Source organism: Macaca nemestrina, chromosome 9, assembly GCF_043159975.1.
Source record: "Macaca nemestrina isolate mMacNem1 chromosome 9, mMacNem.hap1, whole genome shotgun sequence".
Taxonomy (NCBI): Eukaryota; Metazoa; Chordata; class Mammalia; order Primates; family Cercopithecidae; genus Macaca; species Macaca nemestrina.
The window spans coordinates 82932714-82958478 of NC_092133.1; the positions used below are offsets into that span (position 1 = coordinate 82932714).

General features: G+C 42.3%; 1 protein-coding gene across 2 annotated transcripts in view; it reads left to right on the forward strand.

Moving 5' to 3' along the window:
• The first annotated feature begins 801 nt into the window (after positions 1-801).
• Positions 802-25765, forward strand: part of LOC105495979 (bone morphogenetic protein receptor type 1A) — a 169928-nt gene continuing 144964 nt past the window's right edge. Inside the window, exon 1 of one of the 2 annotated variants that reach the window (XM_071069846.1) lies at positions 802-999. The gene's annotated coding sequence lies outside the window, so the exon portion shown is untranslated. Of the gene's footprint in view, positions 1000-1681; positions 1795-25765 lie in introns of those variants that run through there. The other variant, XM_011765989.2, reaches the window with a different exon arrangement.

The following is a 25765-nucleotide window of genomic DNA, read 5'->3' on the forward strand; positions in this document are numbered from 1 at the left end:
GCATAGCAAGATACTATAACCCATGACTGTCAAACCTGAGACAGCTGAAGAGCCCAGAAAAAAAGGTAAGAGAAGAAAATAGAATTGAAAAATAATTCAGAATGACGGAGGCTATCTGCAGCATTAAGGGCAAAGGCAGGTGTAAGAAGAAAAGGGAGACAGAATAAAAGATAAACCAAAAAATTGAAACAAAAATACAAGGGAATTCAAACATTTACACCAGAATATAAGGGAATCTAAACATCTCTTCAGGTGAGAATGTGTGTCAATACAAGTGCTTGGCACATTGTTTTCTTTCCTCCTTTCTTTTTACTCAGTTTACCCAGTTTTAAAACTGATTTTTAAAAATACATCTTCAAAAGAACATCTTTTGTTAAGTGACTTAAACTCGATACATTCCTTGGATTACTAAGGAGGTTAATGACACATTTGGTGAAAAAGGGGCCTATCTCCTCTTTCTTCATATACAGGTCATCGAATACTTTTAAAAGCATTTTCCACCATGAATGAGGGGAAATGGAAGAAAACAGGTGGCGACAATTAGTTGCATTTTCCAAATGGACAGAATGAGCCTCCGGAGGGTACACGAGGTCACCAGAGTGAGCCCGCGGTGGAACTGGAGGCGTATTTATAGCTGGCTGACCTCAGTCCTGTTGGGCCCTCGCCGCTCCTTATCTTATGCCGCTGGAATTCGCGGGCTCGCAGATCACAGGGGCCCGGGCGCGCCAGGCCTGGCGCTCCCGAATCGATGAGGAAAGCCGCTCTCCCCGGCAGATCTTCCCGGCCGGGGCGCCTCCATCACCCTGCCTGCGCCTCGGCACGCTGGCAAGGAGCCCGGGAAGAGACGCCGGGAGCGGTGGGTGGGCGAGGAACAAATGCAATGTGACTACATTTTTCTTTGTCGCAACTACCACGACCTGGCCATCCCCCACCTTGGTGACTTGGTGCCTTCCCAGCGACCTGCTTATTTCACGCCAGCTGACTGGCGTTCACTGCAGTGTGAGTGTCGGCCGGAGGAGGGGTCCACGCGAAGGAGCCCACAAGAGCCGGGCTCTCGGGCCCCGATGGCCGGAGCGGGCATCCCGGGCGCCGATGGCCGCAGGGCGCCGCAGCCGCGTCCGCACTCCCCTCCGCCCCGTTCCATCGCGTGCGCCCTACCGCGTCTGCGGGCGTGTGGTGAGGGGCCGGCGGGCCCTCTCGGAGGAGAAGACTCCACCCGCCCGCACCACCAGCAGCTCGGCGCCCCCTTGCCGGGCTGGCCCTACTCTCCGGCAGCGGGGCGCCGGGCTCCGCGACCCCTTCGGGCGCTTCCGCCGTGCGCTCGGCTCCTTTCGTGTCCAGGGCGGGGCGGGGCGGGGTGGGGCGGGGCCGGCGCCCGGGGTCGGGTGCGCGCGGCGCGGGCGGGCGCCCTCCCAGTGCGCGCGCGCCGTGCAAGGCCCGCGACGCCCGCCCCTCCCCCAGGCCCCCGCACCCGCGCCGCCCCCTCCCCTCCTGGCGAGAGTCGGCGGTGGCGGCGGCGGCTGCAGAGATTGGAATCCGCCTGCCGGGCTTGGCGAAGGAGGAGGGAGGAGGCAGGAGCGAGGAGGGAGGAGGGCCAAGGGCGGGCAGGAAGGCTAGGGTTCGGCGCGTCCGTCCGCGCGCGGCGAAGATCGCACGGCCCAATCGAGGGGCGACCGGGTCGGGGCCGCTGCACGCCGAGGGCGGAGGCCGAGCCGGGCCCCGCTTCGCCCCGGCGGCTCGCCGCGCCCACCCGCTCCGCGCCGAGGGCTGGAGGATGAGTTCCTTGGAGTCCGGGTGAGTTGGGAGTGCGCGTGCGGGCCGGGAGGGGTTGGCCGCCGCGGGGAGGCCGGCGGGGCTCCGGCGAAGCTGCGGAGGCAGCAGGGCGCGCAGAGGCCGGAGCCAGGGGCTGCCCGGCCCGGCCCCGCCAGCTCCGCAGGCCTCGGCGCGCGCTGGGCCGTGACCGCCCTGCCAGAGACCCACAGCACCCCGCGCCGCGTACCCCCGCCGGCCCCTCTTTTGTCTCCCACCCGCGGGTTGCAGGCCGAGTTTGGGGAAGCGAAGTAGGCGAAAGCCGCTCCTGGGACGCTTCTGGAATCCTTAAATGGGAAAGGCGCTCCTCTCCCCGCCCCGGAGCTGCGAGGCTGATATTCGTGATTTGGCTCCCGACGCTATGGGGAGGAACAGGGGAGAACAAAGTGAGTTTCGGGCGAGGGTCGAGCGAGAGGAGCAGCCAGCCCGCCCCCAAGTCGCCGCGGGAAGGGGCCCGGGCCCCCGAGCTCCCGGAGCTGCTTCACCTGTTGTCCTGCGCGGCCTCCGCTCCGTGGCCTGGTGATTCCGCACTTCAGTTTTGGAAAACTTTCTGCTGGATTGCCTGGACCCTTTTTTCTCTTTCCAGACTCCTAGTGGAAAGATTTGGCAAGGAAAAAAAAAAAAAAATGAGCTTGCGTCAAGGAAGAAAAATAATGTGCTGTGTGTTAGGGTCCGGCGTCTGAGCGTGGTACACTTTCATGCTCTCATATGTTTTAATTTGGTCGAACTGCTGCAGGTTTTCTTTTAAGCGGTTAACAAACTGTTCAGAGTACATACTATGAACTTGGCACCTGTGTTGCGTCATTTAATCCTTATTAACGATTCTGGTTTATTGTATTCCTCATTATTTTAGAGGAAGAAACCGAGACGCAAAGAGGTTAACTTGTCTAGGGGACCTGGGATTTGAACCCAGGAACATCGTATTCTGGCAAACGAATTAGGAAAAAAAAAACTGTTTGCAAACACTTCTACGTTTAGGAACATTTTTCAGTTACTCTTACTTGAAATTATCGTTATTTTGTTGCTTGAGTTGAAACTATTGTATTTACTTGTGAGAGGAGTTAAGCTTTGAATTAGAGTGTAACTTAATGCGTCTCATTGTTTTCAGTTGTTGAAATAAAGAATGTGAACCAGACTTATTTAGATTTTTAAATTTGAAGCTAAAATATGGGCAATTCTCTGATCCAGGAATGGGGGGAGTGTATGAAAGGCCGATTGAAATGTAGAATGCGTTTTTAGTAGAACCAGTCTCGGTTCTTGTTTAATTTTTCCTCCATTTTCCATGGAGCCCAGTTTAAACTTCTACTTTCTTCACTTCTCCCCACCGTTTACAGAAGAGTTTGAGGCACTTAGCGGGAGCTCCTTCACTAAATTCCTTCTGTTACTGGCTTCTTAACCTTCCGTCAAAGAGGGATATATATATATATTTTTTGTCTTTCTTATTAACACCTTGGGTTTTTTTTTTTTCCTTCTAACTTTCCTACTTAGTGGAGTGTGAGTTATTTTCTCTGTCGTATTTGGGTTCTTTAAAGTACAAATGTTCTTAAGATTTCTTCAATTTACAAAAAGCTTAAGTCTGCTACTCCTTCAAGCTGTCTTGTTGCTACTTTTCCTTTTCAAATCTTACTAACATTTTAAAAAGCTTATTCGTAATAAAAGTAACACATGGTTGTTAAAGAACTGAGAACTAGCACAACATTGAAATTAAAATTTAATCATTCACAATCCATCTCTAGAGATTGCCAAGAGTAGTCTACTTTTCCTGACTTTGCCTGGTTGGTGGCTAGCCACTCATTTCTTAACCCCTTGTTATCTGGATTTCACCTTCACAAGGAACCTAATCAACACATTAACCAGCTTTTTCTAAGTCCTCTCCTTGAGCTTTCTGTAACATTTAACATCGACTTCACATTTTCCAGATGCCTTTCCTTGGCTTTCATTCATCTATACATTTCATTTAACAAATACGCGCTGTATTCTAACACAGGGTGCAAGGCAGTAAGATACAACAGATCCTTCCCTCATGGAGCTTAAAGTCTAGTGGGGAAATACATATTGAAAAATAAAGTCTCTAGTTAAATATAATTGTGATTTTAATTAAGGTGCAGAATATTATAAGAACTTCAAATGGAGACCTGACCTGGTGCTTGTGGTGGTGGGAGAATCTGGGAAAGATTCCTTAAAAATGCTTTGTTGGAACCCAGGCAGATTGTGAAGGATGAGCAAGAGTTAACTATTAACTAGATGAAGGGGGGCCTTCTGTGACATTATACTGACTTTGTTCCTCTCCGCCACTTTTCTGCCTAATCTGTTCCTCCTTTCCTCTTTAATATGCGTTCTCCAAGTTTCACTTTTTAGATCACTTTTCTCTATGTCTCTAGTCCCTTAGAATGATTGTTCAGACCTTTCTGTTGGAATAATTCTGAATTCTTTGTTCTTTATTTGTCTTCTGAATCTGGTTTTTTTTTTTTTTTTTGCAGTTGCTTTATGCGTATCTGTACCTGATTGTTCTGAGCTTCTTTTCCTTAACTTGCTTCTTTGGTGTTCTTTATTTCTGTTGATGTCATACCAAGCCCAAACCTTTTCCGATTTCATTATATCTTGTCTGTAGCCAACATCTGTTGATTCTGCTTTATGATATTATAACTCTTCTGCTGTCTATTCTTGCTAACTGTGGGACAGTTCTGAATTCATATTGGTGTCAAGGTAGTAGTCAAATCATAAAATGAGTTGGGCAACTTTCTTTCGTTTTCTCTTTTTCAGGATAATTTTAGACTGGGATTATCTGTTCCTTGAATGTTTAGAAGACCTCACCTATATGACCATTTAGGCCTAGATCTTTTTTTCTGGAGAGGACTTTGAATAACACTTCAATTTCTTTAATAGCTGTTGGTTTGTGTTGATTTTCTGTTTCTCCTATGAATTTTAATGTTTCACTTTTTTTCAGGAATTTATTTATTTTCAAATCTAGTGTTATTTGGCTTTCACATAGTTCTCCTCCCACCACCCTGCGACTCCACCCCCACCCCCTAACTCTGAATCAAGTTCTCATCCCACCTGGACTAATGTTACGATTTTCTTGCCTTCACTTTTCTCCTTTGTCTAATCTTATGCATTTCTGCCTAAATTAATCTGTAAGCCCAGTTCTTACCACTTTGCCACTCAGAAGTTTCCAAGGTCTTCCATTAAACGAAATATTTTTTATGGTATTTGCTTGGTTTACCTGGTTTTTTTTTTTTTAAAAAAAAAACAATCCTCCCTCCCTCCCTCAAGACGGAGTCTTCCACTGTCGCCTGGGCTGGAGTGCAATGGCGCGATCTCAGCTCACTGCAACCTCTGCCTCCTGAGATCAAGGGATTCTCCTGCCTCAGCCTTCCAGGTAGCTGGGACCACGCCTGGCTAATTTTTGTATTTTTGGTAGAGGTGGGGTTTTGCCATGTTGTTCAGGCTGGTCTTAAACTCCTGACCTCAGTTGATCCGCTCGCCTCAGCCTCCCAAAGTGCTAGGATTACACAGGTGAGGCACCATGCCTGACCTTTATAACAATTTTTATACAAATTTTTTTTTGTCTAGCCTAGCAGTAGCCGTTGAACTGTCCTGATCTGACTGTTGGATCTTAGGAACAGCGAACCATGGAGAGAAAGGAGAATGGGTTTCCTGTCACACTAAATTTTGAAATAGGAACCATTTCTTTCCCTTTTCTACTTTCCCACCTTTTACTAGTTTTTAGGCTTTAGGATGTCTTTTTAACATCACAAGGTTCATATTGACCAGGTTGGACCAACTTTTTAACACAGGATTAAATGTTGAGTTGCATTGAGTTATGTCCATTGTAAGATACACTGTAATTTTACAGACCACTTAAAATATGCTTCTAGTTGTAAGAAGCCATTGATTGTAAGGTGCACTCCAATTCCAGAGATGCTAAAATATGAAAAATGGATGCATCTTAGAATTGATGAATAGGGTTTCTCTCCCTAATCAAAGCTCTTGGATGTGCCTGGAAATGCCCAGTAGTGTTTTTTGAGAAGAACACTAGTTAGGGGCATAGGGAGATCAGATGATCAGTAGACTCTGTCTCAGAGTAGGCCCTGTGGTCCCTAAGCCAGTTCATATGGGCAGTTTAATATGTAACTAACGAGTAGACATTGAATAGATGAGTAAATTATCTTCGAGTATCTTTTATTTACGCTGTTGTTGTAGACTTTGTTGTTCTTTTATAGTTTTATATTTCTGATGAGCCTTCCTTATTGCACGGATTTGTTATACCGCTAAAATCTGGAACAGTGGAGCTTGGCTCTTGATCCAGCTGTTTATAGTTGGTTGTTGACTTATGAAGGAGGACAGGAGTATGCTAAGATATAGGGATAATATATTATAATCACTTTTGCAGTTAGGGAGATTAGTTACATGTTGGAAAATCATTTTGAAGAGAGGAAGACTGAAGATGTTCAAACTTGTGGGAAGGTCTTTCTGGCCTGGCCCAGATTAAACCCATTTATGCCTAGTGTTCCATTGTTGGAACGCTAAGCATGTGGGAGTTCTATTTATATCCTGCTCAAGGTCATCACCAAGGTCCGATTGCAAAAATTCAAAAAATTGCAACCTCAGGCATAAATGGGTTAAGATGGTGGCAGATAATTAGGGCCTGGAATGGACAGGAGGTGGTAACTAGCTATGGATGAGAGAAGGAATGGGATTGGCAAGAACAACTCCTGGATTTCTAGCTTGGAAAGCAGGGTAGATGTGGGTGACTGATATGAAAAATGGAGGGAGAGCTGGTTTGTGGAAGAAAATAGTATTGGTTGGATCACATGGAGTTTGAGGTATCTGAAACAGCCAAGTAGGGATTTCCACTTGGCAGTTGTCTATATGGGTCTGGGGTTTGACAGAGGTTTGCGCTGGAGGTAGGCATTTGGGAGTCATTGCTGTATAGATTTTAGATTTTATATTCCGACAGTGGGAATTGGGTGGCTCTCTCAAGTGACTCTTGCTTACAAGTGACAACCCTAACTCAGGTTAGCTTAAAGGAGGGAAAAGCTTCTCCCGACTAACCCCCATGATTTTGAAAGGTCGAGAAATAGACATGGCTAGACCTAAGTGCTCAAATGATATAATTAATTGAGGTTGTCTTCTCTGTTCTTCACTTTTGTGGTCTCATTTCAGGCAGGTGCATTTATCGGGCAGAGGAAGACATAGGTTATAGATTATAGAATTATAGATTGTAGGTTATAGACCTCGTATCAGGAGCTCCTTGTATGGTCTAGCGAAGAACCTAAAACAGCCTTGAGAATTTTTTTTTTTCTTTCTTTTTGAGACGGAGTCTTGCTCTGTTGCCCAGTGGAGTGCAGTGGTGTGATCTGGGCTCACTGCAACCTCTGCCTCTTGGGTTCAAGTTATTCTCCTGGCTCAGCCTCCTGAGTAGCTGGGATTACAGGTGCCTGCCACCACGCCTGGCTCCTTTTTGTATTTTTAGTAGAGACAGGGTTTTGCCACGTGGGCCAGGCTGGTCTCAACTCCTGACCTTAGGCGATCCACCTGCCTCGACCTCCCAAAGTGCTGAGATTACAGGCGTGAGCCACCGCACCTGGCCAGCCTTGAAAAATTTCAACTTAAGGCCTGGGTAGAGAAGATAGACATTAAATAATTATCTAGTTGTAGTTATGTTAAGATCTACAAAAAGGAAGTCCAGGGAATGTTAAAAGACTGATAAGGGAAGCTGGGCTGTCTGGGATGCGGGTACTTTGGAAGGCTTTCCTGAGAAGGTAGCCTGCAGAGTGAGACCTTAGGCAAGGAAGGACAAGGAGATTGTTTCTGGAAGTATTCAGTAGTATTTATTTATTTATTTGAGATGGAGTCTCGCTCTTTCGCCCAGGCCGGAGTGCAGTGGCACAATCTTGGCTTACTGCAACCTCCGCCTCCCGGGTTAAGCGATTCTCATGCCTCAGCCTCCCAAGTAGTTGGGATCACAAGCGTGTGCCACCAAGCCTGGCTAATTTTTGTATTTTTAGTAGAGACGGGGTTTCACCCTGTCGGTCAGGCTGATTTCGAACTCCTGACCTTGTGATCCGCCCACCTCGGCCTCTCAAAGTGCTGAGATTACAGGTGTGAGCCACTGCACCTGGCCAGAAGTATTCAGTAAAGCGAGCAGTTTTTGTAGCTTTTAAAAAATTATAAAGGCAATACATTTATTGTGGTTAATTTGGGAAATATAAAAAGCTATAAAGAAGCAGCAGAATGATTAAGTTTCAACTTCTAATTTTTTATAAATAATGTCTGATACTGGTTTTACTACTGAGTACCTGTGCAATCATGGATGCCACACTAACCCAATCTGGATATTCGTTCTTTATCTTAAAAAGTAAAAGGAACAATGTGAACTTTAAGATAACCTTTCTGCTTTAAAAAAAAAAAAAAAAGAAAGAAAATCTCATGACTTGCAGCACAGTTAGCTGCTGAAATTGAAGGTCATATAATACTTTTGGTCCTAATGACATCACTGGACTTCTGACGTTTGGCTGAAAAATCATGCCAGCCTTGGCAGTCCTTGCAAGTACCAAAGGGAATATGGCTTATGGCTTATGCCTGCGGTGCCCTTCCTGTATCCTGCTTTCTTACCTACTTTTTTGAGCATTAATTTTTTTTTTTCTTTAGCCTTTGGGTAAAGTATCAAAATGTTGAGAAGATAGACTCTCAATTTCGAAGGTGAGAAATCTGTAGGAGACTTGGATAGTTTCGATACTGTTTTATGTATATTAAGATTTGTAGGTAGTTTTTGTGTTAGTAATTAAAACGCCTTGTAGTGTATTTCAAGAGTATAGGGTCTTGAGTGTTTTAAATTTCTATGTAAGAATATTTTAGATTCCTGGCTAAAAGAAGCGCTTGTTAGAAAATGTTAAAGTAAAGGCTGTTAAATTTTGGTGAGGCTCTTAATGTCTGCATTTTTCAAGAAGTCATTTAAAAATGTCATGAACTAAAAATATTTCAGTGGTAACTGTTCAGAAGTATCTTAAATGTACACCAAATCAATGAAATACAATCACTGGGTGACAGATTATTCTTTCTTCATTTTATAATCTTTCACATAATAAAAATGTGGGGGAAAATTGCATGTTGAATTTGTAGGTGTGTAGCTTAGCAAAAACTATTAATCTTTCTGAAATACTACTCTGGTCATCATCCCTATTTGTTAAATATTTTTCCCTGTTTTCTTATTTGCTTACAATAGAAAATCCAAAATATCTCAGACTGGTCTCCTGCTCTGGCCAAGTCAGCCTTTTCTGCTTTGTTTACTTTCCTACTATTTTATCAGCCTAAGTCACCTAAATGTCAGATTCAGGTTTGGGTTCAGAATCCTTAGACCTATACTGTCTACTGCAATAGATAGCCACTACCACATGTGGCTGTTGAAGACTTGAATTGTGGCTAGCTTAAGTGTGAATTACGTACTAGATTTTGAAGATAGTACCAAAAAATGTAAAATATCTCATTTTGCTTTTTAAATATTGGTTATATAGTGAGATGATACTGTTAGGGATACACTGGATTAAAGAAATATATTAAAACTGATTTTGGCTGGGCATAGTGGCTCACGCCTGTAATCTCGGCACTGTAGGAGGATCGCTTGAGCCCAGCAGCTTGAGACCAGCTCGGGCAACGTGGTGAGACTTTGTCTCGATTAAAAAAACAAAACTGATTTCACCTGATTCTTTTTACTTTTTTAATGTGGCAACTAGAAAGTTTAAAATTACATTTCATATCGGACAGTACTGCCTTTGACTTTCCTTTCCCTGGTTCTTTGCCCATCAGAATGCTTTAAAATCTAGTATAAATCCTTGGCCAGATGGGGTGGCTCATGCCTGTAATCCTAACACTTCGGGAGGCTGAGGCAGGAGGATCATGAGGTCAGGAGCTCTAGACCAGCCTGACCAACATGGTGAAACCCTGTCTCTACTAAAAATACAAAAATTAGCCGGGTGTGGTGGTGCTCACCTGTAATCCCAGCTTCTCAGGAGGCTGAGGCAGGAGAATCGCTTGAACCTGTTTGTTGTGCAAACAGCTCACTGCAGCCTCCAACTCCTGGGCTCAAGCAATCCTCCCATCTCAGCCTCCTGAATAGCTGGGACCACAGGTGCATGCCACCATGCCCAGCTAATTAAAAAAAATTTTTGTGTGTGTGGAGGTAGGGTCTCACCATGATGCCTAGGCTGGTCTTGAACTCCTGGGCTAAAGTGATCCTCCCAAAGTGCTGACATTACAGGTGTGAGCCATTGTGCCCAGCCTCTATCTTCTCATTCTTTATAGTAGTTAAGCAGTTATTCCATTTTCTGGTTATACCTTAATTTTATTTACCAGTTTCCTATTGAATAATTAGATTATTTCCATTTTTTTCTTTTGCATTACAAATACTGCTGTGGTGTTTGTACATATACTTTGAGACTGTTTTTATTTCATGAAATGAAGTCTAAGAAATGAATTTACTGGCCGGGCGCGGTGGCTCAAGCCTGTAATCCCAACACTTTGGGAGGCCGAGATGGGCGGATCACGAGGTCAGGAGATTGAGACCATCTTGGCTAACATGGTGAAACCCCATCTCTACTAAAAAAAAAATACAAAAAACTAGCCGGGCGAGGTGGCGGGCGCCTGTAGTCCCAGCTACTTGGGAGGCTGAGGCAGGAGAATGGCATAAACCCGGGAGGCAGAGCTTGCAGTGAGCTGAGATCTGGCCACTGCAGTCCAGCCTGGGCGGCAGAGTGAGACTCCGTCTCAAAAAAAAAAAAAAAAAAAAGAAGAATGCATTTACTATTAGAGAAGCCATGCAGATTTGATGGAAAGTGCCAGGCCACCCCACAAAATCTTCATAACCATTCATATTCCAGCCAACAGTATTTGAGTATGTTCTCTCCTCCCAAAGTAATTATATCAGTCTGTGTGTGTATATATATATATATACACACACACATATTTTTTTTTGTTTGTTTTTGGGAGACCGCGTCTTGCTCTGCTGCCAGACTGGAGTGCAGTGGTGCCATCTTGGTTCACTGCAGCCTCTGCCTCCCGGGTTCAAGTGATTCTCCTGCCTCAGCCTCCCGAGTAGCTTGGACAACAGGTGCATGCCACCATGCCCAGCTAATTTTTATATTTTTAGTAGAGACAGGGTTTCACCATGTTGACCAGGATGGTCTCGATCTCCTGACCTCGTGATCCACCTGCCTCGGCCTCCCAAAGTGCTGGGATTACAGGCGTGAGCCACTGCCCCCAGCCATATCAGTCTATTTTTATCTTTGCCAGTTTGCCAGCTGAAAAAACATTCATGATGTAAGGTTTCTTTGCTGTTGTATGAATAATAAAAAACAGCAAATTTAAATTTCATTTGTCTTATACTTTCAACTTGTTATAAGCTCCTTGGTCTGATTTTTGTGGTAAAATATTTTCTATTGCCAACAGTACACATGCATGCTTTATACAAAATAAATGTTCAGATATTTGTATCTGTCCATGGCAGAGGCATCCAGAATATGCTACTACAACGTAAAAATTATTTGGGAATGTGGTGGCTCATGCTTGTAATCCCAGCACTTTGGGTGGCGGAGGCAGGAGGATCACTTGAGCCCAGGAGCTCGAGACCAGCCTGGGCAACATGTTGAGACCCTGTCTCTACAAACATTTAAAAATTAGTGAGATGTGGTATGCACCTGTAATCCCAGCAACTCAGGAAGCTGAAGTGGGGGGATCTCTTGAGCCCAGGAGTTGGAGACTGTAATGAGCCATGATCTTACACTGCGCTCCAGCCTGAGTGACAGAGCAAGACCCTGTCTCAGACAAATAAAACATGTATTTTAATATGAAGACATTTGAGAATAGCTCTTTTTCCCCCTGAACTCCCTTGTCTGCCTAAAACTAGATCCTCCCCAAATAACTCAATTGTCATAACCTCCAGTTGTCATAAATCCCTTCCTTGGGAGTTTTGCAAGCAGTGAAGATTGAATCTTGTCACTGGAGAGAATTTGGCACCTCACCTAAACATTGTTACAAACTATCCTATCTCCAGCTGTTCTCCTAAGGGTCTGTTTGTCTGTCCTACACGTTACTTGTTTTCCTGCAAGAGCCCATTCCAGTTTCCCTAGTGATACACATGCCCCAAATTCAGACAGCCCCTTTGGGTCACATTTTTCTGTGAATTCTTCTACATAGGTGAATCAAATCTGTCATTTCTCTTGTAGATGTGTTTTTTGTCTGTTTAATTTATCAGACCGCAATTACTGAACTTAACAGGGTGTAGGAAGTTTTCCCTAACAATGGTCAAATTGATGTTTTTCTGGCTGTAAGGGCAAGGGATAATAATAAGGTAAGGTTTTTCTAAAAATAAATGTAAGTATCTTAAATACATGCAAAGTTTCTTTACATTAAAAAAAATCTTATCCAAAATGAGACATTTGTTAAATGAAGTAGATTATACCATTAAAGATGTGCACCTCACCCTCCTGTGTTTGTTCCTATGGTAGTAACATTGATTGTTAATGGATGGCATAGTAACTTCAATTGTGTTCACAAGCCTTTTTTCTTAAAGTTAGGCACTCTTCCCTGTTTTTTCTTAGCATTTTATCAATTTGCATAAAAGAGGAAATGGTTTGTAACAGGTTTCTCTGGTCACATCACTGAGGAGAGACAACAAAAGAAGTCATTCAACTGAGGTTAAATCTTTACACAAAGAAGGCGTTAATGTCTTAAAAGAGTAAAGAAATCCTGATATGGTTATTGTGACTTTCCATTTTTCTGGTTATGAAATAACTAAAAAGGTTAACTAAATGTTGGCTTATTTCTAGGTTTAGTTATGCATCAGTGTGTTTATTGCTTTCTGTGCCTTACTGCACTCTGCTTATTAGGTTTGTGACCTTGAGCCAAAGTTGTTAATTGCTCCTTTTCTCATATGTAAAATGAGGATGGTAATGGTCCTCTCAGGGTTACTGTGAGGACTAAATGAATGATAATTGCAGTTCAGTGCTTAATACTGTGCTTGCCACATAGTAGCTTAATGAATGTTAGTGAAGAATATTTCTGAGAGAGAAATAAGCTGGACATTTCTATCTTAAAATGGCTTCACATATAGGGTGCTTGAAAATTAAATCTGATCTTGATACTTTCTAAAAGTATGTGTTGTTTTAGCTTCCGTATTAATATTCACATTTGAATTTGCAAAATACTTCTGTGTATTATCAGTACTGGCAAATTGATACAGGAAATTTTGTTGCTTTTCCTGCTTTGTACATCAAGAATTGGAGGCTAATGAAGGTTAATTTTCCCACCAAACAAGTTGGTGTAAAAGAGTAAATAGAACTAGAGCTGAACTCTGTAATTCTACCTACTAGGGAGCCTGAGGTGGGAGGATCTCTTGAGGCCAGGAGTTTGAGGCTGAAATGCATTATGAGAATAGTGTGCTATGTGAATAGCAACCACACTTCAGCCTGGACTACATGGCGAGACCCTGTCTCTAAAAAGAGGTAAATAGAATCAGACTTTTCCTCATTCACTCAGAGTGGATGACTAGGACCTCAAAGTTACATATAAAGTAAAGTCAAAGACTCCACATACTAAAGAAAGCCCTAGGCTTTAGTGACCAGAATCCTTTCCAGGGCTTATTAAGAGGTGGCAGAATTAGGTCACAAGTTGGGGGGAGAAGGAATTGTGCCAGAGTAGTCACTGCAGCGATTAGTGCCTAGCGGGGAGCACTGTAGTTTTTGTTTCCTTCTCCTTCCCTTGGGGTGTCCTTCCCTTAGAAGCTTAATGTGGAGAGGTCTAGTAGAACCATTCCTGGAGGTTAAGAATACTAGCAGAAGATGGAATGGAACATCTGAGTACCTAGGCAATATTGTGCAGCAGGCTGGTTTTTCTGTACCTATTTGAGCAAAGGATAAGGAAAATTAGAAATCTCAGTTTGGATCGAGGGGTGGCAGTGACCTTCTTTTAGTTCAGGTGGGTAATGCAAATGTAACCAGGCACCAGCCTTCTTGCCAGGCAGGCTGTGCTAGACAGGGAAGCAAAAGCAGTTGGAAGAGGGTGAACTGAGGCTGGGTGAGGTGACGCAGACCTATAATCTCAGTACTTTGGGAGGCCGAGGTGGTAGGATCACTTGAGCTCAGGAGTTCGAGAACAGCCTGGGCAACATAGTGACACCATGTCTGCGCAAATAAATGAGCCAGGCCAGGTGTGGTGGCACATGCCTTTAATCCTACCACTTTGGGAGGCTGAGGTGGGTGGATCACTTGAGCTCAGGAGTTTGAGACCAGACTGGGCAATGTGGTGAAACCCCGTCTCTACAAAAAATATAAAAATTAGCCAGGCGTGGTGGTGGGCGCCTGTGGTCCTAGCTGCTCGGGAGGCTGAGGTGGCAGATTGGCTTGAGCCCAGGAGGTTGAGGCTACAGTGAGCTGAGATCATGCCACGGCACTTCAGCCTGGGTGACAGAGTGAGGCCTTGTCTCATATTTCCAGCTTCTTGGGTGACTGAGGCAGGAGGACTGCCTGAGCCCAGAAGGTTGAGGCTGCAGTGAGCTGTGATCTTATCACTGCACTTCAGTCTGCCAGAGAGAGTAAGACCCTATCTCAAAACCGAACAAAACAATACAACAAATGGAGGGTGAGCTGGAGCAGATCTTTACGTGGGCTGACAGCCTCTAGTCTCCTTTGTCATGAAAGAACTCCACTTGTCCCCAGAAGAAAAGCTATCTGTTGTCTGCTTGTGATACAGACAGTGTAGTCAGTATTAGTCAGGGAAGTGGCAACTGAGATAGCTACTCTAGTCTCCCTCCTTCCTCCCCTAATCGATCAGACCACATCCCTTCCTTCAGGCTAGCTCTCTTGGACTGTGCACCCAATCTGAATTTGAAGAGAAAGGAGGTGATTTTAAGACCGAAGGTTAAAGTTTTAAACTGCAGTAAATTGGACTGCACTTTTTAATAACCGAAAGCTATGGGAGCTTTTCAAGATCTCTATAATAAATGGAAAAGGGAGATTTGACCAAGCACAATTAGGAATAGGGATAGAGAAACAATTGTTTCTTGTGTTTGTACCAATTTCAGACTCTTTGTTAAGAGTCTTAAGTTCCCATTATCTTAAGTTCCCATTAAGTTCCCATTAAGGCCTTTGGACACATTAAGTTCCCACCTTAAGTTCCCATTAAGGCCTTTGGACACCAAATCCCATTCTCTTTTTTTCTGTATGAGGCTGTCACAGTACTATAGATGACCGTTTGATCTTCTCAGTGGCCTGTTTCCAAATGCATTCTGATTCTCAGTACTATTTTAGCATTAAGTGTATCATTTAATTTTATCTCAGATTTTTAAGCTGTTTATGATAACCCTTTTAATTGGAACATTAACTCAAATATCTAATTCCCTTTTATGGAATTGTTCGAGTTTATCAAACCTTGGAAACATTAAATAACATAAAAAGCACTCAAAAGGAAACTCTAGTTCAATATTTTATTTTTACTTAGTGTATGAGATTTTGAGTTTTAGGAAGTTTTAAATTAATGTTCAGCCATTATTCACATATAAAAGGTAAATGGGTTTTAGTTTAAGGAATATTGAGCAATAAAATGCAAGATTCAGATGGATTAAATGGCATCTGACATATTTCCTTACTCTGAATCCATTTAACCTTTACAAGTATTTTATGATATAGTTACTGTTATCAGTTCCCTTTTACATGAGGAAACTAAGGCTGCAAAGGTTAAGTAACTTGTCAAGGGTTGCATAGTTCATAAGTGGCAGAGCTGGGATTCAAACCCAGGCAGTCTGATTTTAGAGTCCATGCTCTTAACTGCATAATTATATTGTCAAATGGAGGAGGAGAATTTTAAGATGAGGATGTGTACTAGGCACAGAGTTGACTTTTAACAATTAACCTCTTTTAATATTTAAAATGTGGTAGAGATTTTCCACATTTAAATTTTCCACAGTTAATCTTTTGAGATTGGTTGATTGATTGATTGAAGCAGGGTCTCGCTCATTCTGTTCCCCAGGCTGAAGTGCAGAGGTGTGAACATTGCTCACTGTATCCTCGGCTACCTGGACTCAAGCTTAGATCATCCCGCCTTAACCTCCCAAAGTACTGGGATTACAGCTGTGAGCTACTGTGCCTGGCTCCCATGTATACTTTTTTTTTTTTTTTTTTTTTTTGAGACGGAGTCTAGCTCTGTCGCCCAGGCTGGAGTGCAGTGGCTGGATCTCAGCTCACTGCAAGCTCCGCCTCCCGGGTTTACGCCATTCTCCTGCCTCAGCCTCCGGAGTAGGTGGGACTACAGGCGCCCGCCGCCTCGCCTGGCTAGCTTTTGTATTTTTTAGTAGAGACGGGGTTTCATCGTGTTAGCCAGGATGGTCTCGATCTCCTGACCTCGTGATCCGCCTGTGTCGGCCTCCCAAAGTGCTGGGATTACAGGCTTGAGCCACCGCGCCCGGCCTTATACTTTTTTACTTTACTGATTTTTTTTCTTTGCATCTTAAACAGTATTAAAAGGCCAGTGGTATATAGTTGTTTAAAAAATACTTGTCCAAAATTCTTCCCACATACCTTTTTTAAAAATGAGTTTTTTTTTTCCTCTTCTCATTTCTGAGATGTATACATGTTTAATTGGTGATGGTCAGAGATCTTTTTTTTTTTTTGAGACGGAGACTCGCTCTGTCGCCCAGGCTGGAGTGCAGTGGCGCGATCTCGGCTCACTGTAAGCTCCGCCTTCCGGGTTCACGCCATTCTCCTGCCTCAGCCTCCCTAGTAACTGGGACTACAGGCGCCCGCCACCACGCCCGGCTAAGTTTTTGTAGTTTTAGTAGAGACGGAGTTTCACTGTGTTAGCCAGGTTGATCTTGATCTCCTGACCTCATGATCTGCCTGCTTTGGCCTCCCAAAGTGCTGGGATTACAGGTGTGAGCCACTGTGCCCAGCCAGAGATAGATCTTTTTTCACAGCTTTACCATGAGTATTACTCTTAAAATAATTGAACTTGGGTAGATGCTTGTATAACATAATTATTTGTGTCATTTCATAGAATAAATTTAAAACCTACCCTGTGAGAGAACAAGAAGAAAAGGAGATGCCAAATACTGCAACGTCAGTTGAAAATGAAAGTGAATAAGTCCATCTGTGGGGCAGTTTTTGGAGTTCAATAGATTGAGAAATGAAATCTGATTTTTACCTGTTAATGCTACTGAATAATAATATGGAATATTATTAAATTGCTTTTGTTCTCTTAACAGTCATTTAAATGTAATTGGTTATGGCATCATTACTGTATGTATCTTTCTAAGATTTTCTTTCCATTTACAAAAATATATATCCATTTTATTTGGTGCTTTGTACAGATGGCATCATGCATTGTGCACTGCAGCTTGCCTTTTTCACCTAACATTTTCTGTATTTTCTCCCACTGCTCTCCAACTCCTGAAACCTTCCATCATCTCTCTTTTTCTATTTACCTTCTTGTTCTTAAGGAATCTTAAATATTTTGAGCAGCCTCTGTTCCCCTTCTTAGACTAGTGTTTTTTAATGGGTAAAATATGTACGACTTACGAAGGAGAACAATTATTTTGAAATATAGCTGTTAACATTTTTAGATACAGTAGACATCTAAAAATCATCCCCCCCCTTTTTTTTTTTGAGATGGAGTCTCGATCTGTCGCCCAGGCTGGAGTGCAATGGCTGGATCTCAGCTCACTGCAAGCTCCACCTCCCGGGTTTGCGCCATTCTCCTGCCTCAGCCTCCCGAGTAGCTGGGACTACAGGCGCCCGCCACCTTGGCCGGCTAGTTTTTTCTATTTTTTTTTAGTAGAGACGGGGTTTCACCGTGTTAGCCAGGATGGTCTGGATCTCCTGACCTCGTGATCCGCCCGTCTCGGCCTCCCAAAGTGCTGGGATTACAGGCTTGAGCCACAGCGCCCGGCCAATCATCCCATTTTTTTAAAGTTTCTTTTCAAAACAAGTCTTTTTTCCCCTCCTGATTGCAAAAATAATGCTAACAGAACAAATTGAAACACAGAGAAGTCCTGAGAAAAAAGTAAAAACCCCCATATTTATACTACTCAAAGATAACATATATAAACATTTTGGTATATATACTGTTAAGTTCAAAGAAATCCTACTACTTAATGTTTCTACTGTAGCTTAGGAATTTGTACAAATAAGGTGGGTAAAGCTAAGTTCATCCTGAGTGTCTGAACCTGGAATATAAGGAATTTGAAATTTGTAGGGGTGGGGATATCTAAATAGAAATAGAAAATTCTGAAAATTTGGCTGTCTTGTTCTAGTTACCTGTTTTTTTGTTTTTTTTTGTTTTTTTTTTTGTTTTTTTTTTTTTTTTTTGAGACGGAGTCTCGCTCTGTCGCCGGGACTGGAGCGCAGTGGCCGGATCTCAGCTCACTGCAAGCTCCGCCTCCCGGGTTTACGCCATTCTCCTGCCTCAGCCTCCTGTGTAGCTGGGACTACAGGCGCCCGCCACCTCGCCCGGCTAGTTTTTTGTATTTTTTTAGTAGAGACGGGGTTTCACTGTGTTCGCCAGGATGGTCTCGATCTCCTGACCTCGTGATCCGCCCGTCTCGGCCTCCCAAAGTGCTGGGATTACAGGCTTGAGCCACTGCGCCCGGCCTTTTTTGTTTGTTTGTTTGTTTTTCTGAATGTTCTTTTCCTTCTCAGCTTTTGCCACTTTTAAGGTTTTTTTTTTAAATCAGGATGTTTCACATTTGATATGTTCTTCTGTAATAATAGACTAAAATATAATAAGATGTAGAGAAACAGAACCTAAACTGAGGGAGGTTAAAAACCAGATGAAGGCCAGGTGCGGTGGCTCACGCCTGTAATCCCAGCACTTTGGGAGGCTGAGGCAGGTGGATAACCTGAGGTCAGGAGTTTGAGACCAGCCTGGCTAACATATAGTGCAACCCTGTCTCTACTAAAAAAATACAAAAATTAGCTGGACATGGTGGCGGGCACCTGTAATCCCAACTACTTGGGAAGCTGAGGCAGGAGAATCACTTGAACCTGGGAGGTGGAGGTTGCCGTGAGTCGAGATTGCGCCACTGCACTCCAGCCTGGGCAACAGAGCAAGACTCTGTCTAAAAAAACAAAAAGCAAAAAACCAGATGGAAGTAGAAAATCTAAAACCTCTAGCAGAATGAAGCTAGAAAGAATGGAATCTAAACACTGAAATTATACATCTGTTAGGCAGCTGTGCGTTCTTTATAGGTTCTGTTGTGGAAATAGCTAAAGAAACTTTGATAGACAAATATATCTTAAATAGACTAAGCATATATTCTTATCACTAATTATGATGCGCACTTTTTTTTTTTTTTTTTTTTTTTTTGAGATGGAGTCTTACTCTGTCGCCAGGCTGGAGTGCAGTGGTGCGATCTCGGCTCACTGCAACCTCCACCTCTTGGGTTCAAGCAATTCTCCTGCTTCAGCCTCCCGAGTAGCTGGAATTACAGGTGCCTGCCACTATACCCGGCTAATTTTTGTATTTTTAGTAGAGACGGGGTTTCACCATAATGGCCAGACTGGTCTCAAACTCCAGACCTCAGGTGATCCACCCGCCTTGGCCTCCTAAAGTACTGGGATTACAAGTGTGAGCCGCCGCGCCCAGCCTTTAATTAATCTTTAAATGAATTGTCCCCATTTTCTAGGAGTTATTAAAATTCTTTTCTAAAAATAACATAACTTTTTTGGATTAAATTTAGATATCCTATTTGTATCTTCAGCATTGAATCAATGTTTTATTAAATACACATTAAGGGAGCTTCAGTGATACTAAAAGAATGTGGTGCTGTTGTAAATTTGTCATTGCTTTCCTTTTTGCCAGTATTTGAGGATTGTCTTGGACCATGGGCAAGCCTGAATTGTAAGAAGGAATGGAAAAGCGTGGTAACCCATTAACGGGTAAAAAAATTAAAAAAAAAAAAAAGAAAAATTGTCAGAGACGTACTCTTTAAAGGGCCAGATTTTTTTATAAGACTGTAAAAATAATTGATGATTCTTATTTTACACAAAGATTTTTAGAGGAAAGAAAAAATACGCAAAAGAGAAGATGCTCTTTGGGGCTAGCTATAACCCTGCTAGCAAAGTCAGACAAGGATGGAACAGAAAAAGAGAACAATGTCTATTCTCACTTATCATGTATTTGTAAAATCCCAAGTAAAACACTAGCAAATTGAATCAAACAATATATTGATATTATAGGATAAAGCTAGCCCAAGATTCAAGGGTGATTTGACCTTAGGAAATATATTAGTGTCATTTACACTAAATAAATCTGAGGAGGAAAACAATAGGACCATCTCAGTTAATGGTAAAAAGTATATTAAATGAAATTAAGTAACTCTTTCTGAAAGACTAGTTTTAAGAGAAGAAAGAAACTTCCTCAACCTGATAATGGGTAGTTTTCCACCTGAAGCATGTAGCAAAGCCAACTGGTAAAATATTTCCCATGAAAGGAAGAACAATACTAAGCTTATTTTTAGTGTTCTTGTTAGTGCTGGAGACCCCAGCCAATGGAATAAGAGAAGCTGAAGCGATAAAGTTGTAAATATTTGAAGGGAAGGTCAGAATGTGTACCGTTTATGTTCTTTGCTAAGCATGTAATCTACCTAGAAAAGTCAAGAAAATCGATTGACAAACTGAGAAAACTAATAAATGAGTTCAGTAAGTTGGCTCTACATGTGGTAAACGAAGAAATCCACAGGTTCCTGTACACCAGCAATAGCCGTGTGAGAAGTACTGTCACTGTCTGTTACATCTGATAAGACCTGCCTATTAATCTTTGGTCTGCTTGTCAGTTTCTTTTCCCAGACACGCTTTGAGTCATGAGGAGAGCACTCCAGGAGATGAGACTTTCAGTTTCCTGCTTATCTCAACACGAAAGTCAAATGTTGTGAAGGGCGGACACAAGGCTGATGGTTTCATGACAGCCCCAGAGAGCAAAATGCATTCCCCCTGATGCCCATCTCACCCTGCTATAGAAAGTTTCATTTTCTCAGCATTTCCTGAGAGAATGTATCTCTGAGTTTTCTGGAGACCTGAGGTCTAATCGTTAGTATTCTGCAGAAGTACCAAAGAATATACCAAGGAAAACAGAAAGGGCATTCCTCTAAAAAGAGCTAGTTTTTTTTTTTTTTTTTTTTTTTTTTAAATGTAATAGCTTGCAGTAAACAATGGCAACAATACAGAAAAGTGCTTTCCTGCCTACTTTCCTTGCTTTCCCTTCTGTGCTGTTTCATTTTCCTTGGTAACCACTGTTGTTACTGTATGTAACTTCCTAAGATTTTCTTTCCATTTACAAAAATATATATCCATTTTTTTGGTGCTTTGTACAGATGGCATCATGCATTGTGCATTGCAGCTTGCCTTTTTCACCTAACATTTTCTCTATCACCCGCCTTTTCCGCCGCTCACCCTGGGGTTCATTTCCCCACAGCTCTGTCTGTTCCCTTGGCAGAGTCTTTTCTCCCACTGCTCTCCAACTCCTGAAACCTTCCATCGTCTTTTTCTATTTACCTTCTTGTTCTTAAGGAATCTTAAATATTTTGAGCAGCCTCTGTTCCCCTTCTTAGACTAATGTTTTTAAATGGGTAAAATATGTACGACTTACGAAGGAGAACAATTATTTTGAAATATAGCTGTTAACATTTTTAGATATAGTAATATGTTTGTTCTTTTATTCACTCATTAAATAATCCAGGAGTGAGTTTAACAGCTGCCCTTTTAGATACTGATGAGCATAAATAATGCTTTGAGTTGCCTGCAACAAGTAGTTTGATGAGAATATCTGATTTGTTTTGGTTACAAAGTTGCAGGTATTGCTGATACTACTATGTGTCCTGCCTACGTCTCGTAAGTAAAGAAAAATTCAGAGCTCAGAGGTTAGTGAAAATAAAAATGTAATTTTTTTCACATCTAAGGTTATGAACCTTTGTGAGGCCATGAGCTCCTGAGTAAGAACCTCTGCAACTGAAACTTCATTTACACTGGAGGACACCGATTCTTTTTTGCAGTCTGCTCAAGCAGTGGAATTTTCTCTTGCAGACACCCGGGGTTTCCTTGGGCCTGGAGGGGTTATCCTTTACCTGCTTTGCTACTTCCAGATCACTCTCCCTCCCACCTTCCTTAACATCAAATAGAAAACAGGATATTCAATCTCATGATACATCATTGCAGTTTTCCATGGAACCTTGACTGACTTCCTTCTCATTTAATGAAGATTTTGTCTTGTATGGCTCATTTTCCCTAATACTTCTTTATTCTAATTCTTGATGATCTCAACATCCAGGTAGGTGACTCTTCCTCTACCTTCCTGGCCTCTTAATATCTTGACTTCCTGCAAAGTTTCCACCCCACCTCAGCTATCATGGTCATACCCCCGGTCTGTTATACAATAATAACAAAAAATTGTAACCCCCTCCATAATTTCAATTCTACCCTGATCATCAGTTCACACTTTACTGGCTCATGCATTCTAGTGCCAGCAATTCTTTTATCACACTGGGACTTAGAACCCATTTACTCTATTATCTTTGTACCATTCCTCACCATACTCTCTCCTTGTGTCCTTACCCTTCTCTTTATTCAGTTTAATTTCTGTTGTTGGTCATGATTGTTCAGTTGTAAATATTCTCAGTACACTTGCCCTCACTTGCCTCATTGCTTAATTGAGAAACCCTAGTGCTGGTTAAATCCAACTGTGCCTACTCTACACTTTTTAAAAATGTGGTTTAAAAAAATGGATATCAACTGGGCATGGTGGCTCATTCCTGTAATCCCAGCACTTTGGGAAGGCCCAGACAGGAGGATTACTTGAACCCAGGAGTTTGAGATCAGAATGGACAACATAGTGAAACCCTGTCTCTGCAAAAAATTAAAAAATTATTTGGGCATGGTGCCATGTGCCTGTAGTTCCAGCTACTTGGGAGGCTAAAGTGGGAGGATCACTTGAGCCTGGTGAGCTTTAGGTTGCAGTGAGCTGTCATTGTACCACTGTACTCCAGTGGGTGACAGAGCCTGATCCGGTCACAAAAGAAAAAAAAACAGAACATGTGTTTACCCTCTTAACAATTATTAAGTATACGTCACAGTATTACAGTATTGTTAATTATTTTGTGCAACAGATCTCTAGAACTTTTTTTTTGTTCTCTGCAATTACAAGCTTTAAAAATTTTTATTTTTAGGCCAGGTGCAATGGCTCACGCCTGTAATCCCAGCACTTTGGGAGGCTGAGACAGATGGATCACCTGAGGTCGGGAGTTCGAGACCAGCTTGACCAACATGGAGAAACCCCATCTCTACTAAAAATACAAAATTAGCCAGGCGCATGCCTGTAATCTCAGCTACTGGGGATGCCGAGGCAGGAGAATCACTTGAACCCGGGAGGCGGAGGTTGCAGTGAGTGGAGATGGCGCCATTGCACTCCAGTCTGGGCAACGAGCAAAACTCAAAAAAAAAAAAAAAAAAATTAAAAAAAAATTGACAAATGTACATATTTAGGGGGTACATAACGTTGACATAAATGTATATATGGGGTATGTAGTGATGTTTTGATACATACAATGCACTACAAGCTTGTCTAACTCATGGCCCGTGGGCTACAATGTAGCCCAGGATAGCTTTGAATACAGACCAACACAAATTCCTAAACTTTCTGAAAACATGAGATTTTTTTCCAGTTTTTTTTTGGTAGCTCATCAGCTATCATTAGTGGATTTTTTTTGTTGTTGTTTTATTTAATGTTTTTATTTAAAAAATACATAATTTTTAATAGAAATGGGGTCTCATGTTGTCCGGGCCATTCTCAAACTGCTGAGCTCAAGCAATCTGCTTGGCTTGGCCTCCCTAAGTGCTGGATTACAGGTGTGAGCTGCTGTGCCTGCCCTGTTGTTAGTGTATTTTATGTGTGATCCAAGACAATTTTTCTTCTTCCAATGTGGCCCAGGGAAGCCAAAAGATGGGACACCCTCACTGATGTACAGTGATCAGATCAGGATAATTAGCATATCCATCATCTCAAACATTTATAATTTCTTTTTGTTCAGAATATTTTATATTCTCCTTCTAGCTATTTGAAACTGTATATTATTGTTCACTATAGCCCCCCAACGGTAGGATGAAGAGTAAAGTACTAGAATTTATTCCTCCTGTCTTGCTGTAATTTTATATCCTTGAACAAATTTCTCCCCACCCCTCCCTTTCTCTGCCCTTCCTATCCTCTGTTTTATGTTTTACTTCTAACTTTTAGTTTCCACATGAGTGAGAACATGTGGTGATTAACTTTCTGTTCCTGGCTCATTTCACTTAATATAATGTCTTCTGGTTCCATCCATATTGCTGCGAATGAGTGGATTTTATTTATGTATTTTCTTTTTTTTTAAAATAGAGATGGGGTTTCATCATGTTGGCCAGGCTAATCTCGAACTCCTGACCTCAAGTGATCCATCCATCTCAGCCTCCCAAAGTGCTTGGATTACAGGCATGAGTCACCATGCACGGCCTGGATTTTATTTTTTATGACTGAGTGGTATTTCACTGTGTATGTATACCATATTTGCTTTATCCATTCATCTGTTCTTAGATGTCTGGTTTGTCTAACTGATACCTAGGCTGTTTGAATAGCAGTAAACATGGGGATGCAGATGTGCCTTCAATAGAATGATTTCCTTTCCTTTGGATAAATTCCTAGTAGCGGAATGCTGGATCATATGGTAATTCTGTTTGTAGTTATTTGAGGAAACTCTATGCTGTCTCTGTTGTGGCTGTACTAGTTTATATTCCCACCAACAAAGTCTAAGTGTTCCCTTTTCTCGTGTCCTTGTCAGCACTTGTTACTTTTTAAATTGAATTGTTTATCTTTTTGCCAGTTTGCCCATTTGCCCATTTTTAATTGGATTGTTTATCTTTTTCCTGTTGAGATCTTTGAGTTACTTGTATATTCTGGATATTAACCGTTCTTTTTGATAATAGCCATTCTAACTGGGGTTAGAATTGTGGTTTTGATTTGCATTTCCCTGATGATTAGTGCTGTTGAGCTTTATTTATTTATTTAGACAGAATCTTGCTCTGTTGCCCAGACTGGAATGCTGTGGCTTGATCACTGCCCACTCTAAGCTCAACCTCCTGGGCTTGAGTGATCGTCCTACCTCAGCTTCCTGAGTAACTGGGACTACAGGTGTGTGCCAATGGGCCTAGCTAATTTTTAAGAGTTTTTTGGATAGATTGGGTCTCACTGTGTTGCCCAGGCTTGTCTCAGATTCCTGGCCTTCAGCGATCTTTTGGCCTCAGCCTCCTGAAGTACTGGGATTACAGGTGTGAGCCACCATGCTCTGCCCTCCTTTTTTTTGGTTTTGTGAAACAGACAGGATCTCCTTGTCACCCAGGCTGGAGTGCAGTAGTGCAATCATAACTCATTATAACTTGGAACTCCTGGCCTCAAGGGATCCTCCCACCTTGGCCTCCCAAACGCTGGGATTACAGGCATGAGCCCCTGGTAATAGCACCTGGCCTATTTCATATGTTTTTTGGCCATTTTTCATCTTTTGAAAAATGTCTATTCAGATCATTTGCCCATTTTTAAATTGGATTTGTTTTGCTGTTGAGATGTTTGAGTTACTTGTATATTCTGGATATTAATGCCCTGTTGGATGAGTAGTTTGCAAATATTTTCTCATATTCTGTAGTTCATCTCTTCATGATGTTAATGGGTTCCTTTGCTGTGCAGTAGCTTTTTAGTTTAATTCCATTTGTTTATTTTTGCTTTTGATGCCTGTGTTTTTGAGGTTTTACCCATAAAATATTTTCCCAGACCAGTGTCCTGAAGTGTTTCCCCTATGTGTTCTTATGGTGGTTTTTAATCATTTCAAATCTTGCCTTTTTTTTTTTTTTTTTTGAGACGGAGTCTTGCTCTGTCACTCAGGCTGGAGTGCAGTGGC